The 20,405-nt window shown below is 43.9% G+C and overlaps 1 protein-coding gene across 1 annotated transcript in view; it reads left to right on the top strand.

The window, feature by feature from the left end:
• The window catches only part of SYT10 (synaptotagmin 10), a 117,166-nt gene that overhangs the window by 74,271 nt on the left and 22,490 nt on the right, over nt 1-20,405 (top strand). The window lies entirely within an intron of this gene.

The following is a 20,405-nucleotide window of genomic DNA, read 5'->3' as shown; positions in this document are numbered from 1 at the left end:
AACAGGAATTGAAGTGCCATTTTCAAATGAGGAAACTGAGGCTCTGAGAAGCTGAGCGAATTGCCCACAATCACAAAGAATCCAAGAGGCAGAGCAGACTTGAGAACCGAGATCTCCTAATTAAACAGGCCTGAGCTCATTCTACCGAGCCACGGTGTTTCCCCAAAGGCTACAATATATCTCAGAAGCTTTGCAAACACAATACCTTTTTATGTTCTTAAGAAAGAAAAAAAGAATGATTTTAAGGTCTTGGGTTTCTTATTTTGAGTTTGGAGAAGCTGTGGGATTTTGTGCCTAATATAGTAATTTGCTTAATATAAACCTCACTGGAACAAAATATGAAATTCTAGTTCTGTTAGAATCTCCTTAATGAGGCTCATATTCGCTCCCAATCTCAAAGCTATGAGTAAGAACTTTAAAATGGTGGCAACGTTGAGAAAAAAACCAGAGAAAAAGGGAAGCCTTTTTTCATTATTTGTCATAAAGAAGTTCCTTTCTCGAGATATTTTTGTTCTTTTCTAATTGTGCTCCTAATTATAATGAACAGTTGGTGCTGTAATAGCTTCAATGTGAGCAGTGTAGATTAATTCATGTCAACACATTTACAGTTTATGGTCTTGCAGTTGAGAAATTCTATCATAATATTTTTTATTTCCATAGTGAAGTTTATTGAAAAATGAGTTATGGAACTAGCTCGTACTTCCATAGAGACACTCCATGAATTTTACAATTGGTAACAGTACAGTTTTTACATTCAAGTAGCAGGAAAAAAGAAGGATGCATTAGGTTTAAATTTCTTTTTTGTATATTTTTCTAGATTTGTTCCGATGGGAGTGCTAAATAGTTTCATAAGGAACAGATTACCTTTCCCCTTCACTTTGCAAATTTCTTCTTGCACAGAATCTACCTGCTCTAGACTTAGATAATGATAGTAAGGACTACGGAGGAGAAACATCATCCTATCGTCCATGTGCTGTATTCGAAAAAACCTTGGAAAGAGTGGTAGTTTTACTAAGGGGTTATTTTTCAGGAGTTCAATGGTTTTGAATTGTTGGCTATATGAGTGAGAGTGATTTTAAGAAGGATATTGGGCTTACAGCATTTTATTAAGGAAGACATTAATAATAATAAAGTAATATTGGTATTTGTTAAGCGCTTACTACATGCAGAGCACTGTTCTAAGCGCTGGGGTAGATATGGGGGAATGAGGTTGTCCCACGTGAGGCTCACAGTCTTCATCCCCATTTTACAGATGAGGGAACTGAGGCACAGAGAAGTGAAGTGACTTGCCCACAGTCACACAGCTGACAAGGGGCAGAGTCGGGATTCGAACCCATGACCTCCGACTCCCAAGCCCGGGCTCTTTCCACTGAGCCACATTGGGAGCAAAGAGAAGCAGCTTAGCCTAGTGAAAAGAGCACTGGCCTGGGAGTCAGAGGACATGAGTTCTAATTCCGGCTCTGTAATTTTCCTACCGTGTGACCTTGGTGAAATCACTTTGCTTCTCTGTGCCTCAGTTTTCTCATATGTAAAATGGGCATTCACTAACTTTACTCCCTTCTATTTAGATTGTGAGCCCCGTGTGGGACAAAAGCTATATCTGATCGGATTATCCCTCTAGTCTATGAGCTCACTGTGGGCAGAGAATGTGTCTACCAACTCTGTTATATTGTAATAATAATAATAATGTTGGTATTTGTTGAGCGCTTACTATGTGCCGAGCGCCGTTCTAAGCGCTGGGGGAGATACAGGGGAATCAGGTTGTCCCATGTGAGGCTCACAGTTAATCCCCATTTTACAGATGAGGGAACTGAGGCCCAGAGAAGTTAAGTGACTCGCCCACAGTCACACAGCTGACAAGTGGCAGAGCCGGGAGTCGAACTCATGACCTCTGACTCCGAAGCCCAGGCTCTTTTCCACTAAGCCACGCTGCTTCCCCCAAGGGCTTAGTACAATGCTCTGCACAAAACAGGCACACAATAAATGTGACTGATTGATATCTCTTGGCCAAGTGGAAAGAGCACGGGCCCGGAAGTCAAAGGATCTGGATTCTAATCCAGGCTCGGTCACTTGTCTACTGTGTGGCCGTAGGAAAGTCACTTTGCTTTTCTGTGCCTCAGTTACCTCATCTGTAAAATGAGGATTAAGACTGGTGAGCCCTGTGTGGGACGAAGGGACTATGTCCAACCTAATTATCCTGTATCTACCACAGCACTTAGCACAGTGCCTGGCACATAGTACATGCTTAACAAATACTATTTTAAAAAAATTTAAGCCATCAATGGTATCGATTTAGTGCGTACTCTGTGCAGAACATTGTACTAAGCATTTGGATGAGTGATGATTCAACAGAATCTGTAGACACATTCCCTGACCACAACTAAGTTTTCAGTGTAGAAAGGAAGACACGTATTCATATAAATAAATAAATTACAGATATAAAAATAAGTGCTGTGGGGCTGAGGGTGGGGTGAATGCCAAGTGCTCAAAGGGTACTGATCCAAGAGCATAGATAGAGAAGGAGCGTGGCTTAGTGGAAAGAGCACGGGTTTGGGAGTCAGAGGTCGTGGGTTCTAATCCCGGCTCCGCCACTTGTCTGCTGTGTGACCTAAGGCAAGTCACTTAACTTCTCTGTGCCTCAGTTACCTCATCTGTAAAATGAGGATTAAAAAATGTGAGCCCCACGTGGGACAATCTGATTACCCTGTATCTACCCCAGCGCTTAGAACAGTACTCAGCACATAGTAAGCACTTAACAAATACCATAATAATAATAATACGGAAGGAAGAGGAAGCTGGCGAAAAGAAGGCTTAATTGGGGAAGGCCTCCGCAGACCTTAATAAGGCTTTGAAGGTGGAGAGAGTGGTGATCTGATGTATATGCAGAGGGAGGGAGTTCCAAGCCAGAGGGAGGATGGGGGAAAGGGGTCAGTGGTGAGATAGACGAGATCGAGGCACAGTATGCAAGCTGGTGTTAGAGGAGTGATCTGTGAAGGCTGGGCTGTAGTAGGAGATCAGTAAGGAAAGGTAGGAGGGGGTAAGCTGATTGAGTGCTTTAAAGTCGACGGTAAGGAGTCTCTTTTAGATGTGGAGGTGGACGGGCAACCGTTTGAGGTTCTTGAGGAGTGGAGAGATGTGAATTGAAATTTTTTAGAAAAACAATCCGTACAGCAGGATGAAATATAGCCCGAAGTCGGGAGAGACCCAAGGCGGGGAGTAATCAAGGGGGGATAGGATAAGCGCTTGAATCAGCATGGTAGCAATTCGGATGGAATGGGAAGGGTGGAATTGAGTGTTGTCGTGAGAGAGAACCAACAGGATTCGAGACGGAATGAATGTCTGAGCTGGATGAGAGAGAGATGTACGTCACGGACAAGGTTACGGGCTTGAGAGGCAGAGGGGATAGTGATATTGTCTATTGTGATGGGAAAAAAAGGGGGAAGACAGGGTTTGGGTGGGAAGATAAGGAGTTGTCTTTTGGACATGTTTAATTGGAGATGTCGGCAGCACCTGTTCTCCCTTAGATTGCGCATCTCATATGGAACAGAAACCGGGTCAGACCTGATTATTTTGTATCTACCCCAGCCCTTACCCAGTGATAACTGTGGTATTTGTTAAGTGTTTACCCTGTGCCAGGCACTGTACTAAGCACCGGGGTGGATACGTGCAAATCGGGTTGGACGTGGTCCCTGTCCCACATAGGGTTCTACAGATGAGGTAACTGAAGCGCAGAGAAGTCAGGTGACTTGCCCAAGGTCACACAGCAGACAAGTGGCAGAGGGGATTAAAACCCACAGCCTTCTGACTCCCAGTCCCGTGCTCTATCCGTTACACAATGCTGCTTCCTTAGTATAGCTCCTGGCACACAGTAAGTACATAATAAGTGTCATTCTTCACAAATTCCAATTATTATTATTTACTGTCTAGTACAGCTTTGGACACACAGTGTGTGTGTTTTCAAATACCACAGTTATTATTAGGAAAAGGAAGGAGAGGAGACAGAGCAGTTCTTTTTCTCACATTGCAGACATTCTGGGATCATCCAACTTAAGGTCTGTGAAGATAGTCAAGCTGATGTTCCAGACACAAATATACCATTACAATTAGCTATTTTTACAGTGGCATGGAAGGATGTTACATTCATTTTAATAAATGGGACTCTCACTAATTCAAAATAGATTTTGAATATCCTAGGCACGCAGGGCTCATTCATTCATTCAGAAATCAGGCTCTTCTTCTAATAGTGGCATACTGATATGAAGGTTGGATTCTTTAATTGCCTTCTTTTCAGGGTTTGTTTTTCAAATTCTATCGCCAGTGAAAATGGAGATGGACCCGCTGTCCTTACAATTGAATTTCTAAGATCTCCCTATCAAAGGGTTTCTACTCACATGGATAAATAGAAAAAGAGGATATATATTAGGATTTTCTTTTGAATATAATCAAGTAAGGCTGTTCCTGAACAACTAACCCACTTAAAATGTGTTAGACTTTAAAGGGAAGAAAGAACTTCCAGAAAGAGCTTCCAGAAGGATGCCTTTCTTCAAGACCTGTAAGTTTCAAAAGTGAAAAGTGTTTGGCCAGATAGCCATAGCACAGAATATGGCCATATAGTAATTCCCATGCACTTTATAATTAGAATTATAATATAATTATAATTGGAGAAGCAGCATGGCTCAGTGGAAGGAGCACGGGCTTAGGAGTCAGAGGTCATGGGTTCGAATCCCCTCTCAGCCACTTGTCAGCTGTGGACTGTGGGCAAGTCACATAACTTCTCTGGGCCTCAGTTACTTTATATGTAAAATGGGGATTAACAGTGAGCCTCACGTGGGACAACCTGATTACCCTGTATCCACCCCAGCGCTTAGAACAGTGCTCTGCACATAGTAAGCGCTTAACAGATACCAACATTATTATATAATTACACCTGCCCCAGTTTGCTAAAGTCCACATAGTTCTAGCTATCTAAAGAAAGAGATGACAGGCAGGGTCTTTAAGGTAACCAAAATACAAACTCCTTGGTGTATTGAGGATGAGCAACATCAAAGCAGTCTTTTGTTTTACTGTTGTTGGGTTTTTTTCTTTCCAAAAACCATCATGATTAGCTTGGGTGGCGACTTTTCTCTACCTTCCTTCACTCTACTGCTTTTAAAGCATGTGAAAACCAATCTCAGCTGTGGGGATTTCAAGAGCATGAACGTATTATTTCTCTTCACATTCTGTGAGAAGAGAGGTTTTGACTGTGTATACAAAGAGCTAATTGTGGGGGTACTATATATCTCAGTGGATTAAACAATCACAAATGTACACATTTTCACTTAGAGGAAGAAAAACTCAAATAATAATAATTTTCTGCATTTGTTTAGACTTTCTCATTCAGATTTAAATCACTACATGTCCAATCAGGCTGTTTTGTGGAACAAACTGAACCAAAAATGGGAATGGACAACTTAAGTTAAAAATAAATCTGCCTATTTGGAGTAATGTGGACAAATAGAGTAAAGAGAAAACACAATTCACAAGTGAACTGAGATGTTGGACTTAAATCACATCTAGGATGATTGAACACAAAATATAAGCACTTGTGAAAAGTACATTTATTCTTCTTCTTTCCAAAACAAAAACATGAATTTTATTGGAGTTAACAAACTATTTGGATTAGTGAAATAATGTTTTAAATTATGTCAAGCCCAAAGAAAGAAATGTCTTAGTAATTATCTTCCAAAAGCACTGTCACCTTATTTTTATCCTATCTTTGCCCTCACGATGACCATGTGAAGTAGGTAGAAAAGCATTCATTCATTCGTTCGTTCAGTCGTATTTATTGAGCACTCACTGTGTGCAGAGCACACAGCAGCATGAGAAGCAGCGTGGCTCAGTGGAAAGAGCCCGGGCTTGGGAGTCAGAGGTCACGGGTTCTAATCCCGGCTCCGCCGCTTGCCAGCTGTGTGAATTTGGGCAAGTGACTTTACGTCTCTGTGCCTCAGTTACCTCATCTGTAAAATGGGGATTAAAACTGTGAGCCTCACATGGCACAACCTGATCACCTTGTATCCCCACAGTGCTTGCACATAGTAAGTGCTTAACAAATACCAACATTATTATCATCATTATTATTAGAGCACTGTACTAAACGCTTGGGATGTACAATTCGGCAACAGATAGAGACAATCCCTGCCCAACAACAAGCTCACAGTCTAAAAGCAGGTATCACTAACCCCATTTAGCAGGTATGAGGAAACTGAGGTGCAGAGAGATGAAATGACTTGGCCAAGGTCACACAGCAGATTGGTGGCAGAGTTCGGATTCAACCCCGGGACGTTTAGTTTCCAGACCCACAGTGTTCCACTATGCTGTGCCACCTCCCCTTGGAGAACAGCTAGTTTCACTGAGATTCCTATTGTCGACTTCATATTAATCCTCCTCGGCCTCTCGGCTTCCTTTGACACAGCGGACCACCTCTTTCTTCTGGAAACATTATAACAACGATAATAATAATGATGTATTTGTTAAGGACTTACTATATAATAATAATAATGATAATGATAATAATGTTGGTATTTGTAAAGTGCTTACTGTGTGCAGAGCACTGTTCTAAGCGCTGGGGTAGACACAGGGGAATCAGGTGGTCCCACGTGGGGCTCACAGACTTAATCCCCATTTTACAGATGAGGGAACTGAGGTACAGAGAAGTGAAGTGACTTGCCCACAGTCCCACAGCTGACAGGTGGCAGAGCAGGGATTCGAACCCATGACCTCTGACTCCAAAGCCCATGCTTTTTCCACTGAGCCACGCTGCTTCTCATTTTATAAGCGCTTACCATGTGCAGAGAACTGTTCTAAGCGCTGGGGTAGATACAGGGTAATCAGGTTGTCCCACGTGAGGCTCACAGACTTAATCCCCATTTGACAGATGAGGTAACTGAGGCACAGAGAAGTGAAGTGACTTGCCCACAGTCACACAGCTGACAAGTGGCAGAGCCGGGATTCGAACTCATGACCTCTGACTCCCAAGCCCGGGCTCTTTCCACTGAGCCACGCTGCTTCACTAGGCTCTGCGGTAGATACAAGCAAATCAGGTTGGACACAGTCCCGGTCCCACACAGGGCTCACAGTTTTACTCTCCATCTTACAGATGAGGTAACTGAGGCTCAGAGAAGTAGAATGACTTGCCCAAGCCGACGCAGCAGACAAGTGGCAGAGGAGGGATTAAAACCCAAGTCCTCTAGACTCCCAGGCCCATGCTCTATTCACTAAGCCTCGCTGCTCCTCCTTAGTTTATCCAACCTTTGCTTTAAATTTGGTATTTTTTTCAGCGCTTACTCTGGGCAGAGCAGTGTTCTAAGCGCTGGGGGAGATACAGGGTAGTCAGGTTGTCCCTCATGAGGCTCACAGTCTTCATGCCCATTTTACAGATGAGGTAAGCTTTACTATGTCCTCTCCGGGTTCTTCTCCTATCTATCTGGCCACTCATTCTCAGTCTCTTCTTTAGGCTCCTCCACTATCTCCGACCCTCTAACTTTGGGAATCCCTCGGTGCTTAGCATTGGATCCCCTTCTCTTCTCCATCTCCACCCCCTCCCTTGGAGAACTCGTTTGCTCCCACGGCTTCAACTACCATCTCGATGCGGATGATTCACAAATCCATATCTCCAGCCCTGATCTTTCTCTTTCTCCGCATCATTGTATTTCCTCCTGCCTTGTGAACACCTCTACTTGCCCCACTGACACCTCAACATGGCTCAGTGGAAACAGCCCCAGCTGGGGAGCCAGAGGTCATGGGTTCGTATCCCACTCTGCTCCCTGTCAGCTGTGTGACTGTGGGCAAGTCGCTTTACTTCTCTGTGCCTCAGTGACCTCATCTGTAAAATGGGGATTAAGACTGTGAGCCTCACGTGGGACAACTTGATGACCCTGTATCTCCCCCAGCACTTAGAACAGTGCTCTGCACATAGTAAGCGCTTAACAAATACCAACATTATTATTATTATTATTCACATCTCCAAAACAAAACTCCTCATCTTTCTACCCAAATCCTTCCGTCCCCTTGACTTTCCCATCACTGTAGACAGCAGCCCCATCTTTCCTGTCTCACAAGCCCAGAACCTGTGAGAATCAGTGTGGCTTAGTGGAAAGAGCCCGGGCTTGGGAGTCAGGGGTCATGGGTTTTCATCCCAGCTTTGCCACTTGTCAGCTGTGTGACTTTGGGCAAATCACTTCACTTCTCTGTGCCTCGGTTCCCTCATCTGTAAAATGGGGATTGAGACTGTGAGCCCCACGTGGGACAACCTGATTACCTTGTATCTACCTTAGCGCTTAGAACAGTGCCTGGCACATAATAAGAGCTTAACAATACCATCAAAATTGTTATCCTTGACTCATCTCTCTCATTCAACCTACATATTCAATCTAGCACGAAATTCTGCCAGTCTGACCTTCACGATATCGCTAAAATTGCCCTTTCTTCCTTCCAAACTGCTACCAAATTAATCCAAGTAATTAAGCTATCCCATTTTGATCACTGTATCAGCCTTCTTGCAGACCGCCTTGCCTCTTGTCTTTTCCCACTCCAGGCTATACCTCACTGTGCTGCCCAGATCGTTTTTCTAAAAAAACACTTGGACCATGTTTCGCCACTCCTTAAGGACCACCCGGTGGTTGCCAATCCTCCTCTTCATACAACAGAAACTCCTTACCATCGGCTTTAAAGCACTTAATCATCTTGCCCCCTCCTATCTCACCCTGAGGATTTCCTACTACAACCCAACATTCTCATTTCACTTCTCTAACGACAACCTACTCACCGTACCTTGATCTTGACTACGTAGCCACTGACCCTGCACCCCATCGCCTCCCTCCCCCTTCCTAGCTGATAATCATTCTGCCCTCTTTCAAAGCTTTATTATAATAATATCTCCTCCAAGAGGCCTTCCCCGACTAAGCTCTCATTTTCCTTACTCTCTCTCCCTTCTGCATCCCCTTTGCACTTGAATTTCTATCCTTTATTTACCCAGCCCTCAGCGTCTCAGAACTTAAGTACATATCCATAATTGAATTTAATATGTATCTCCCCTCTAGACTTTGAGATCCTTGTGGGCAGAGAATGTGTCTGCCAGTTCTCAGAACTTAAGTACATATCCATAATTGAATTTAATATGTATCTCCCCTCTAGACTTTGAGATCCTTGTGGGCAGAGAATGTGTCTGCCAGTTCTGTTGTAGTGTATTCTACTCTACCAAGCACTTAGGACTGAATGCAATATATTCTAGATTGATTGATTTGATAGTTTCTCGAGCTGTAACAAAGATATTTATTGAGGGTAGAGGAATTGACATCAACTCTAGTTTAGGACCATGGGGAATTAGGTTTGCTATAATTAGACCATTTGGAATCAACCATATGTTACCGATTTTACTTTCCAAGCGCTTAGTACAGTGCTCTGCACATAGTAAGCGCTCAATAAATACCACTGAATGAATGAATGAATGTCAAGTATTTGCATGGGTTTCATTCCATTCTTATCGGATGAAGTTTTATGAAAAACAAAATCATTCAGGAAGGATGAACTTTTTTCCTCCTCTGAGGTTGAGACAGCATGTTTGACTGAGGATTGAAATGTACTGATGGCAATTAAAGACTGAAAAGTACGGATGACAATACGGGAAAAAACGATCACCATTTACTGAGGATAAATAGATTTTAGAGTCACAGACGCCCCGCAAATAAATTGCATGTGGATTGAAAGGACTTTCTCAACATTTTAATTACAGGTTTAGGAGATTTCAGTCAACCCATGGTTTATTGCCTAAAAACAATTATTATAGGGCAAAACCATATGGAAAGAGCACATTGTCCCCGTAATATTATATGAGAATTATCTTATGTAGGGAAGGATGAACATAATAGAAACACTGACCCAGTTTATAGCTATTAAGTTATTTTATGTCTATTCTCCATTAACTAGGAATCTGTCAAGGAGGTTTTGAAAGACTAGGCCTTGACAAGACGAATTACAAAGGAACTGTTAGATCATTTGGTTACGAGGTAATTGTTATATCATTTGGCTACAAAGGAATTGTTAAATCATTATGCCAATGATTTACAGTACTGAATGTACTATGAGGAGCTTTGCTTTGAGTTCATGTGGCTCAGACACCAGTTTAAATAATGCAAAATTCAAAACCACAGTCCTCATTGTAGTGTTTTTCTCAGCCTTGGGTGTGTTTTTGTGGGTTTTTTCTTTGCAAACCCTTCTTCTCATTGTCTGACATTCTACTTTTTTATGGTATTTGTTTAAGCATTTACAGTCTGCCAGGTACTGTACTAAACTCTGGGATAAATACAAGGTAGTCAGGTTGGACACAGTCTCTGTCTCACATGGGCTCACAGTCTTTATCCCCATTTGACAGATGAAGTAACTGAGGCACAGAGAATTAAGTGGCTTGCCCAGGTCACACAGCAGTTTAGTGGCAGAGTGGGATTAGAACCCAAATCCTTCTGACTCCCAGGCCTGCACTCTATCCATTGGGCCATGCTGCGCCTCTACTTCTATCATTCCTTTGGGCTTTGTATTTTTTTTTATAAGATGACTCTCCTTTTACTGTCTCTCTTTAAATCCTGTTAAAGATCAGTGAGAAATCTTAATCTGAAAGATCAGGTTTACTTGTTCTCCAAGAGGAAAGGGAAACATTGATATAGCATCAGTTTAAAATGAGAAATAGGAAAAGAAGCAACCTTCCTGGGAAAAAGGTTCAAATCGGTCAATCAATCAGTGGTATTTATTGAGAAGTTACTGTGTGGAGAGCTCTATACTAAGCACTTGTACTCTCCCAAGTGTACTCTCTATACTAAGCACTTTCGAGAGTACAATATTCTAGAATTGGTAAATATAACAATAATAATAATAATGATGGTATTTGTTAAGCACTTACTACGTGCAAAGCACTGTTCTAAGCACCAGGTGAGGGGGGGATACAAGGTGCTCAGCTTGTCCCAAGTGGTGCTCACAGTCTTAATCCCCATATTACAGATGGGGGAACTGAGGCACCGAGAAGTTAAGTGACTTGCCCAAAGTCACACAGCTGACAAGTGGTGGATCTGGGATTAGAACCCGTGACCTCTGACTCCCAAGCCCAGGCTCTATCCATGAGCCACGGTGCTTCTCAAGGAGCTTTCACACTAGTGAAGGATCTTACAATCTAGTGAAGGAGCTTACAAACATTAGTGAAGGGAGCATAAAATGTAGAGGGGGAGTGGAGATCTCACCGAGAAAATTTTGCTTTGTTTTGTTTTTCAAAAAAATTAAATTTGCTTCTAAGGGAGCTTTCCTCTGTAAAAATGATTTTCCCTGGGGAAAGGTTTCCTGTGCCCTGGATAATTACTAGTGCAAAATAGAAAAAGGACTGCATACTTCTATAAAAAAAATCCATATACTATCCACATCATATATTTTGGCATAGAGATATGTGAGAGAAGTACAGTTAATAATAATGTTGGTATTTTTTAAGCGCTTACTATGTACAGTTAAGGGCTACTATGTGCAGAGAACTGTTCTAAGCACTGGGGGAGATACAGGGTCATCAGTTTGTCCCACGTGAGGCTCACAGTCTTCATCCCCATTTTACAGTTTGAGGGAACTGAGGCCCAGAGAAGTGAAGTGACTTGCCCACAGTCACACAGCTGACGAGTGGCAGAGCCGGGAATCGAACCCATGACCTCTGACTCCCAAGCCCGGGCTCTTTCCACTGAGCCACGCTGCTTCTCTAAGACAGTCTGAGGAAGACAAGCAGTCAGGCGCGCGCACCCGCGCGTGCGTGTGTGTGTGTGTGTGTGTGTGTGTGTGTGTTTTCACTGGCAGTCACTCTGACCCACAATTTCACAGATATATTTACAATAAGTGCTTAGTACAGTGCTCTGAACACAGTAAGCGCTCATACATCCAGAACACTGAGTCAAAGCGGGAGACAAGAAGGGGAATAATTGATCTCATATGAGTTTTGCCTTTAAATTGTTCACTTTTTATAAGAATTTGCCACGTTTCAGTTGCAGTTGGAATATTGCAGGGGTCTTGGCTTGCTGCAGAAGGATGAAGTAGAGCTGGAGAAGGTAACCTCCTCGAGGGCAGGTGCATTCTCCACCTACTTTATTGGATTCTCCCGAATGCTTACCACAGTGCTCTGCACAAAGTAAGTGCCCAATAATACCCATTGGTGGACTGTGAGATTTAGAATTTTGAAAACCGATAACCATCTCGCTAGATGATACAGGAAGACCACTGGACTAGGCTTCCCGCTCCTCTCAATGCAGTACCCCATGTCATAGCATCGTGGCTCAGTGAAAAGAGCCCGGGCTTGGGAAGCGGAGGTCATGGGTTCGAATCCCGGCTCCGCCGCTTGTCAGCTGTGTGACTGTGGGCGTCAACTTCTCGGTGCCTCAGTTTCCTCATCTGTAAAATGGGGATTAACTGTGAGCCTCACGTGGGACAACCGGATTACCCTGTATCTACCCCAGCGCTTAGAACAGTGCTCTGCACATAGGTAAGCGCTTAACAAATACCAACGTTATTATTATTATTATATGATCCTGGATATCTGTGAAACCGAATTCTCTAAACCAATATCACCCACTGTTGGCAGCCAGCCTCTTAGGTTAGCCTTATCAAGAATACACAGAGGGAATTGAATAATACAGGTATTCCAAAACAGAAGACCCAATAACAGAATTCAAAACTGGTTTGCACCAGCGTTACCTTGATTTCAGTCATTTTCGGATGCTTCTTTTCTTCTTTGAGCACCGAGTTCAAGTCTCAAATTAGTGTAACGCTATTTTGGTTTCTTTATGACAGTCACACTGAACTGTTTTGCTTTTAAACATGCTACAGCGTGGTCACTGTCGAGCTTCTCTGGACTGTGCGGTGTAACCGGGGTTAGTAATTAATCGATGACATTTACCGAGGAGTTACTGTGCGCAGAATGAGGGACTACGTGCTTAGGAGAACATGATACGATAGAACTGATAGACGCACTGCCAGACAAATCATGGACTGCTGTGTTTCTAACTCCTGAGAACCATACGAATAGTAGAGGTGGGTCAGCCCCTTGATAATAATATTAGTAATTATTATTAGCGTATTTAACTGCTTACTATATACCAAGCACTGAGCTAAGTGCTGAGGTAGGTGCAAGACAATCAATTTAGTTACAAACCCTGTCCCACACGGGGCTCACAGTCTAGTAGAGAAGCAGCGTGGCTTAGTGGAAAGAGCCTGGGCTTGGGAGTCAGAGGTCATGGGTTCGAATCCAGGCTCTGCCACTTGTCAGCCGTGTGACTGTGGGCAAGTCACTTCACTTCTCTGTGCCTCAGTTCCCTCATCTGTAAAATGGGGATTAACTGTGAGCCTCACGTGGGACAACCTGCTGACCCTGTATCTACCCCAGCGCTTAGAACAGTGCTCTGCACATAGTAAGCGCTTAACAAATACCAACAGTAACATTAACATTACCCCAGCGCTAAGAACAGTGCTCGGCACATAGTGAGCGCTTAACAGACACCAACATCGTTAGTAGGAAGAAGATCAGAGAGTGAATCCCCATTTTACAAATGTGAAAACTGAGGCACAGATTATATGAAATGACTTGCCCAAGGTAACACAGCAGGGAAGTGGCAGAGCTTGGATTAGACTCCAGGTCCTCTGACTCCCAGGCCCGTGCTCTTTCCACCAGACCACGCTGCTTCCACACTGATGACTGTACTCACGAGAAATGTAGCTGTGTGACTTTGGGCAAATCTCTTCACTTCTCTGTGCCTCAGTGACCTCATCTGTAAAATGGGGATTAAAACCTAGCCCCACGTGGGACAACCTGATCACCCCCAGCACTTAGAACCGTGTTTTGTGCATAGTAAGCGCTTAACAAATACCAACATTATTAAATGTAGCAAAGGTGATCGTGGATTACTTTGCAAGTATCAGCCAGCACTATGGACGGACAGTAGACCTGAAGAAATGCAAAACTCTGTACCAACCTGAACCAGCAAAATTATGCCCAACGAAGGCTTTTCACCCTGAAATATGAATCCTATTCCTGAATTCTGCTACCTAGACAGCACACTGTTTAACACCCAGCTAGACAAAGCATTAGTAGAAACCTGGCTCAGGAAGGTCAGAATGAAAGACGGCAGCCTTTGACCACAATTTGATATCCAGTGTAATTCCAAAACAACGAATAAAAGATGCCAGCTTTCTATGCTGCTATGTGACCTGCATCTATTACGGGTGGGACGTTCAGATTCTTGAGCGATTTCATCAGCATTCCCTAGAAGGCATATTGAATGTAAAGATCGCCACTGCTGAGCTCAATCAATCAATCGTTAGAGAATCATTAGAATTATTAGAGAAGCAACATGGCGCAGTGGATAGAGCATGGGCCTGGGAGTCAGGAGGTCCTGGGTTCTAATCCCAGTTCCAGCACTTGTCTTCTGTGTGACCTCAGACAAGTCACTTAAGTTCTCTGTGCCTCATTTACCTCATCTGTAAAATTCGTGTATTTAAATCGTGTTTATTGGGAGTTTACTGTGTGCAGAGCACTGTACTAAGCACTTGGAAAGTACAATTCAGCAGTAAAGAGAGACAATCCCTGCCCACACTGGGCTTACAGTCTAGAAGGGGGAGACGGACATCAAAACAAGTAAATAAATCAATATAAATGAATACAATTACAGATATAGATATATGTACCTCAAAACAAGGGGAAGCAGCGTGGCCCAGTGGAAAGAGCCTGGGCTTCGGAATCAGAGGTCATGAGTTCGACTCCCGGCTCTGCCATTTGTCAGCTGTGTGACTGTGGGCAAGTCACTTGACTTCTCTGTGCCGCAGCTACCTCATCTGTAAAATGGGGATTAACCGTGAGCCTCATGTGGGACGACCCGATTACCCTGTATCTACCCCAGAGTTTAAAACAGTGCTCTGCACATAGTAAGCGCTTAACAAATACCAACATTATTATTATTATTAAAACAGGTAAGCAGACATTAATATAAATGAATTGAATTATAGACATATGCACAGGTGCTGTGGGGAGGGGAGGGGAGGGGAGAAAAGGGAGCAACTCGGGGTGACGGGGAGGGGGAGTTGAGGAAAAGGGGGGGCTTCATCTGGGGATTGGACTGTGAGCCCCGTGTGGGGTAGGGACTGTGTCCAACCCAATTTGCTTGTATTCACCCCAGCGCTTAGTAAAGAACCTGGCACAAAGTAAGTGCTTAATAACTACCACAATTATCATTATTGTTAGTAATAATAACATTGAGCGCTTCTCGTGTGCAGAGCATCGTACGAAGCGGTTGGGAGAGTACAATATAACAGAGTTGGTAGACGTGTTCCTGCCTACGGTGAGTCAGTGCCCTAAAAATGAAGCAAAGGTTATCGCCATAGAGTTTAGACGAGCAAGATACAGGAGTAGAATGAAAGATTCCAGGATCCTCTAGGCTGTGAACCTCTCCCTCTAGACTGCAAGCTTCTCTTGCTGCATTGCAGAAGTGAAAAGAATGGGTTGGTCTGTAGTATGCAGTTTTTAGTATGAAATCAGTAGATAAGGTAGGAGGGGAGAGCTGATCGAATGCCTCAAAGCCGACGGGAAGGAGTTTCTATCTGATGGGGAGGTGGATGGGCAACCAGTGGAGGTTTCCGAAGAGAGGGGAGACACTGACCGAGCGGTTCTTTAGCAAGTGATCCTTATGGCAGCTGAATGAAGAATGAACTGGAGAGGGGAGAGACGCGAAGCAGGGCGGTGGGTTAAGGGGTTGACGGTGTTGTCGAGGCTCGGATCGGCATAGGAGCGGTGTGGATAGTGACGAAGGGGTGGATTCTAGAGGTGTTGTGAAGATAGAATGACAGCATTTGGTGACCAACTGAATCGGCAGATTGAATGAGACTGATGAGGCGCAGATAATGTTTCGTGAGACAAGGAGGGTGGTGGTGTTATGCTCAGTGATGAGAAAGAATCTATGGGAAGATGTGTTCTGTCTTGGTGTGGGATTTGAGGTGTCAGCAGGATATTTAAGTAGAGATGACCTGAAGAAAGGAAGAAATGTAAGACTGTGGAGTAGGAGAGTGATCGGGGCTGGAGAGGTAGATGAGTGAATGATCACATAAAGATGGTAGTTGAAGTAACGAGAGGGAATGGGTTCCCCAAGGGAGTGGGTGTAGATGGAGAGGAGGAGACCCAGAACTGCAACTTTTTTTTTTTTACTAGTATTTGTTAATGTTTACTATATGCCAGGCACTGTTCTAAGCACTGGTGTAGGCAGAGAAGCAGCGTGGCTCAGTGGAAAGAGCCCGGTCATGGGTTCGAATCCCCACTCTGCCACTTGTCAGCTGTGTGACCTTGGACAAGTCACTCAACTTCTCTGGGTCTCAATTCCCTCATCTGCAAAATGGGGATTAAGACTGTGAGCCTCACGTGGGACAACCTCATGACCCTGTATCTACCGCGGCGCTTAGAACAGTGCTCGGCACATAGTAAGCGCTTAACAAATACCGACATTATTATTATAACAAGGGAATCGGGTTGGACACAATTCGCGTCCCACATGGGGCTCACAGTCTTAATCCCCATTTGGCAGAGGAGGTAACTGAAGCACAGAGAAGTTGAGTGACTTGTCCAAGGTCACACAGTAGACAATGGGTGGATTCAGAGAACTCAGGCCCTTCTGACACCCAGACCCCTGCTCTACCCACCAGGTGACACCGCATTTTGAGGGCAGACGAGGAGCCCGTGAAAGAGGCCGAGCTCCACAGCACTTATAAACATATCTGTAATTTTATTTATTTGTATTGATGTCTCCCTCCCTCCCTCTAGACTGTAAGCTCGTTAGGGGCAGCGAATGTGCCTGTTTATTGTTTTATACTCTCTCAAGTGCTTAATACAGTGCTCTGCACGCAGGAAGCTCTCAATAAATATGATTGAATGAATAAATGAATAATAATAACATTGGTATTACATTACATTGTTGGTATTACAGTGTTGGAATACAAGGTAATTGGGTTGGACACAGTCCTTGTCCCACATAGGGCTCACAGAATTAATCCCCATTTTCCAGAGGAGGTAACTGAGGCACAGAGAACTGAAGTGACTTGCCCTAAGTCACATATCAGAAGCTCATTGTGGGCAGGGAATTTGTCTGTTTATTGTTATATTGTACTCTCCCAATCACTTAGAACAGTGTTCTGCACACAGTAAGCATTCAGTAACTCTGACTGCATGAATGCATGAAAGTGTAAGAGCCAGGATTAGAAGCCAGGTCATCTGCCTCCCAAGCCCGTGCTCTATCCACTAAGCCATGCTGCTTCTCAGCTTCTCAGCAGATAGACTAGTCCGATGTGCAGCAATCGGAAAAAAGGTTTCCTCCCCATGTCTAGGGACTTTGGGAAGTTCAGAATACCCAAAGGCAGTGTCAAAAACGATGGCAAGCCCTGCATCAGCTCAGCAAAGAAATGCTTCTTTGCACACAGTGCAGAATGGGGTGGATTATTTTTTTTTTCTAAAAATATTTATGAAGCACTTACTATGTGCCAAGAACTACGCAATGCACTGGGTTAGAGCCAAGAAATCTGACAGGACACAGACCTAGTCCCCCATGGGGTTCATGTTCTAAGAAGGAGGAAGAATGGTTATTTTATCTTCATTTTACAGATGAGAAAACTGAGACATAGCGAGGTTAAGTGACTTGCCCAAGGTTACCCGGGGATAAGTAGCAGGGCCGGAACTAGGAAATATTTTCCTGATTCCCAAGCCAGGGGTCTGTCAATTTGACCATGTTTTCAGTTATCTCCACACACGTGGGCACACCATAAATGTCAGCAGCATCATTTTCAGAAATGAAGGACAGATGATGGGGTTGCCCATCAGAAATAATGTTATTAACCTTGGTCTTGAGTCCTCAGGACTTGAAAACCTGCCCAGAGGAACTGATTATAAAGCTAATGTCTTGGGCAGGACCACTCACATTCTCAAATGGTGGTATTTGTTAAACGCTTACTATGCGCAAAGCACTGTTCTAAGCGCTGGGTGATACAAGGTAATCCGGTTGTCCCACGTGGGGCTCACAGTTTTAATCCCCGTTTTCCAGATGAGGTAACTGAGGCACAGAGAAGTTAGGTGAGTTGCCCGAAGTCACACAGCTGGCAAGTGGCGGAGCCGGGATTCGAACCCATGAACTCTGACTCCCAAGCCCGCTCTCTTTCCACTGTACCACGCTGCTTCTCTGTCAGTCAGTCAATCTGATTAATTGAACACTTACTGTGTGCAGAGCACTGTACTAAGCACTTGGGAGAGTACAGTCTAACAGTAGAACAGACACATTCTCTGTCCACATAGGGCTTAGAGCCCAGAGTCGCGGAAGGACATTAATATAAATAAATTACAGATAGGTACATAAGTACTATGGGGCATATAAGTGCTGTGAGGTACATCAATCAACCAATGGTATTTATTGAGCACTTACTATGTGCAGAGCACTGTACTGAGCTCTTGGGAGAGTAGAGAAGCAGCGTGGCTCAGTGGAAAGAGCCCGGGCTTGGGAGTCAGAGGTCATGGGTTCAAATCCCAGCTCCACCGCTTGTCAGCTGTGTGACTGTAGGCAAGTCACTTAATAATAATAATGATAACGTTGGTATTTGTTAAGCGCTTGCTATGTGCCGAGCACTGTTCTAAGCGCTGGGGTAGACACAGGGGAATCAGGTTGTCCCACGTGGGGCTCACAGTCTTAATCCCCATTTTACAGATGAGGGAACTGAGGGACCGAGAAGTTAAGTGACTTGCCCAAAGTCACACAGCCGACAAGTGGCCGAGCCGGGATTCGAACCCATGACCTCTGACTCCAAAGCCCATGCTCTTGCCACTGAGCCATGCTGCTTCTCTGTGCCTCATTTACCTCATCTGTAAAATGGGGATTAAAACTGTGAGCCTCATGTGGGACAACCTGATTAACCTGTATATACCCCAGCGCTTAGAAGAGTGCTCTGCACATAGTAAGCGCTTAACAAATACCAACATTATTATTCCGATGCAACAGATTTAGCAGACATGTGGTAGACTCTTGAGGAATTCCCATCCCTAAAAGAGGAGGGACTGGTCGACTGTAAAACTGTAAGTTTCTCATGGTCAGGGATCACGTTTCCCAACTCTAGAAAAGCTAGCAGCGTGACTTAGTTGATAGATCACAGCCCTGGGAGTCAAAAGGACCTGAGTTCTAATCCTGTCATTTATTCATCCAATAGTATTTATTGAGCGCTTACTATGTGCAGAGCACTCTACTAAGCGCTTGGAATGTACAGTTCGGCCACAGATTGAGACCATCCCTGCCCAGTGACGGGCTCACCGTCTAATCGGGGGAGACGGACGGCAGAGCAAAACAGAACGAAACAGAAACAGAAGCAACACAACTTTATCATGATAAATAGAATCAAGAGGTGTTAATGAGAAACACCTCATTAACAAAATAAATAGGGTAATAAATAATATATACAAATGAGCACAGTGCTGAGGGGAAGGGAAGGGAGAGGAGGAGGAGCAGAGGGAAAGGGGGCTCAGCTGCTTCTCGTGTTCCCAAGTGCTTAGGCCAGTGCTCTGCGGACAGTAGACATTCAATAAGTAACAGTGATCGGTCAACTGAGTGTGGGTTGATGGGAAGGGATTGAATCTGAAAGGTCCTAAAGTAGTTCAGAGAAAAGGAGGGAGAAAGAACTAGGAAGAATGGAGCAAATATTCAACAATAGCAATACCGTGAACTGTCTCTGTGTCCCTGTCACCTTTCAGGTTCAGTCCTTCTACCAAAGCAAATGCTCTCTTCCATCTTTAATTCTCCTTCCATCTGAAAGAGTCTTCCTATTTACTCAGTGGAGAGTTTTAGAGCTTTCTTGGAACTTGATTGGCCATTATTCAATCAATCAGTATTATTTATTGGGCACTTGGTTCAAAGAACTGAACTAAAAACTCGCAGACTACATTAGAATTGTTTTAAAACACATGCTTATGTACCCTGTCTCCATTTTCCTTAGGCAGGGAAGATAGTGGTCATGGATCCAGACAGCTTCAGGGAAATATCATTAGACAGCTGTTTTGCAGGCACGACCTAGAGCGTCTTTCTGGATGCCGAGGTGCGGAAAGGGTCATTTCCTGAATCACAAAGTAATGAAATGGAGCTGGCAAAATCTGCAGCCTGTGCTCTGAGTCTAAATTTACCTTGGGAAATGTCTTTTGATTCTAAGAAATTTCCAATTTGTACAAGTTCTTCCAGAACAGAGCTTGATGATCTCCTGATCTGATGCAAGGCATTATTTTGGAATTGGTTCATCCTAATTGTGTTTTCCTGGTTTCATCTAGTTATGCATAGCCTGATCCTTTCAGTATG

The sequence above is a fragment of the Ornithorhynchus anatinus genome, chromosome 2 (assembly GCF_004115215.2).
Source record: "Ornithorhynchus anatinus isolate Pmale09 chromosome 2, mOrnAna1.pri.v4, whole genome shotgun sequence".
In the NCBI taxonomy this organism is placed as follows: Eukaryota; Metazoa; Chordata; class Mammalia; order Monotremata; family Ornithorhynchidae; genus Ornithorhynchus; species Ornithorhynchus anatinus.
Note: the sequence above shows the minus strand (reverse complement) of the source record. Positions and strands in the feature narration are given on the sequence as shown.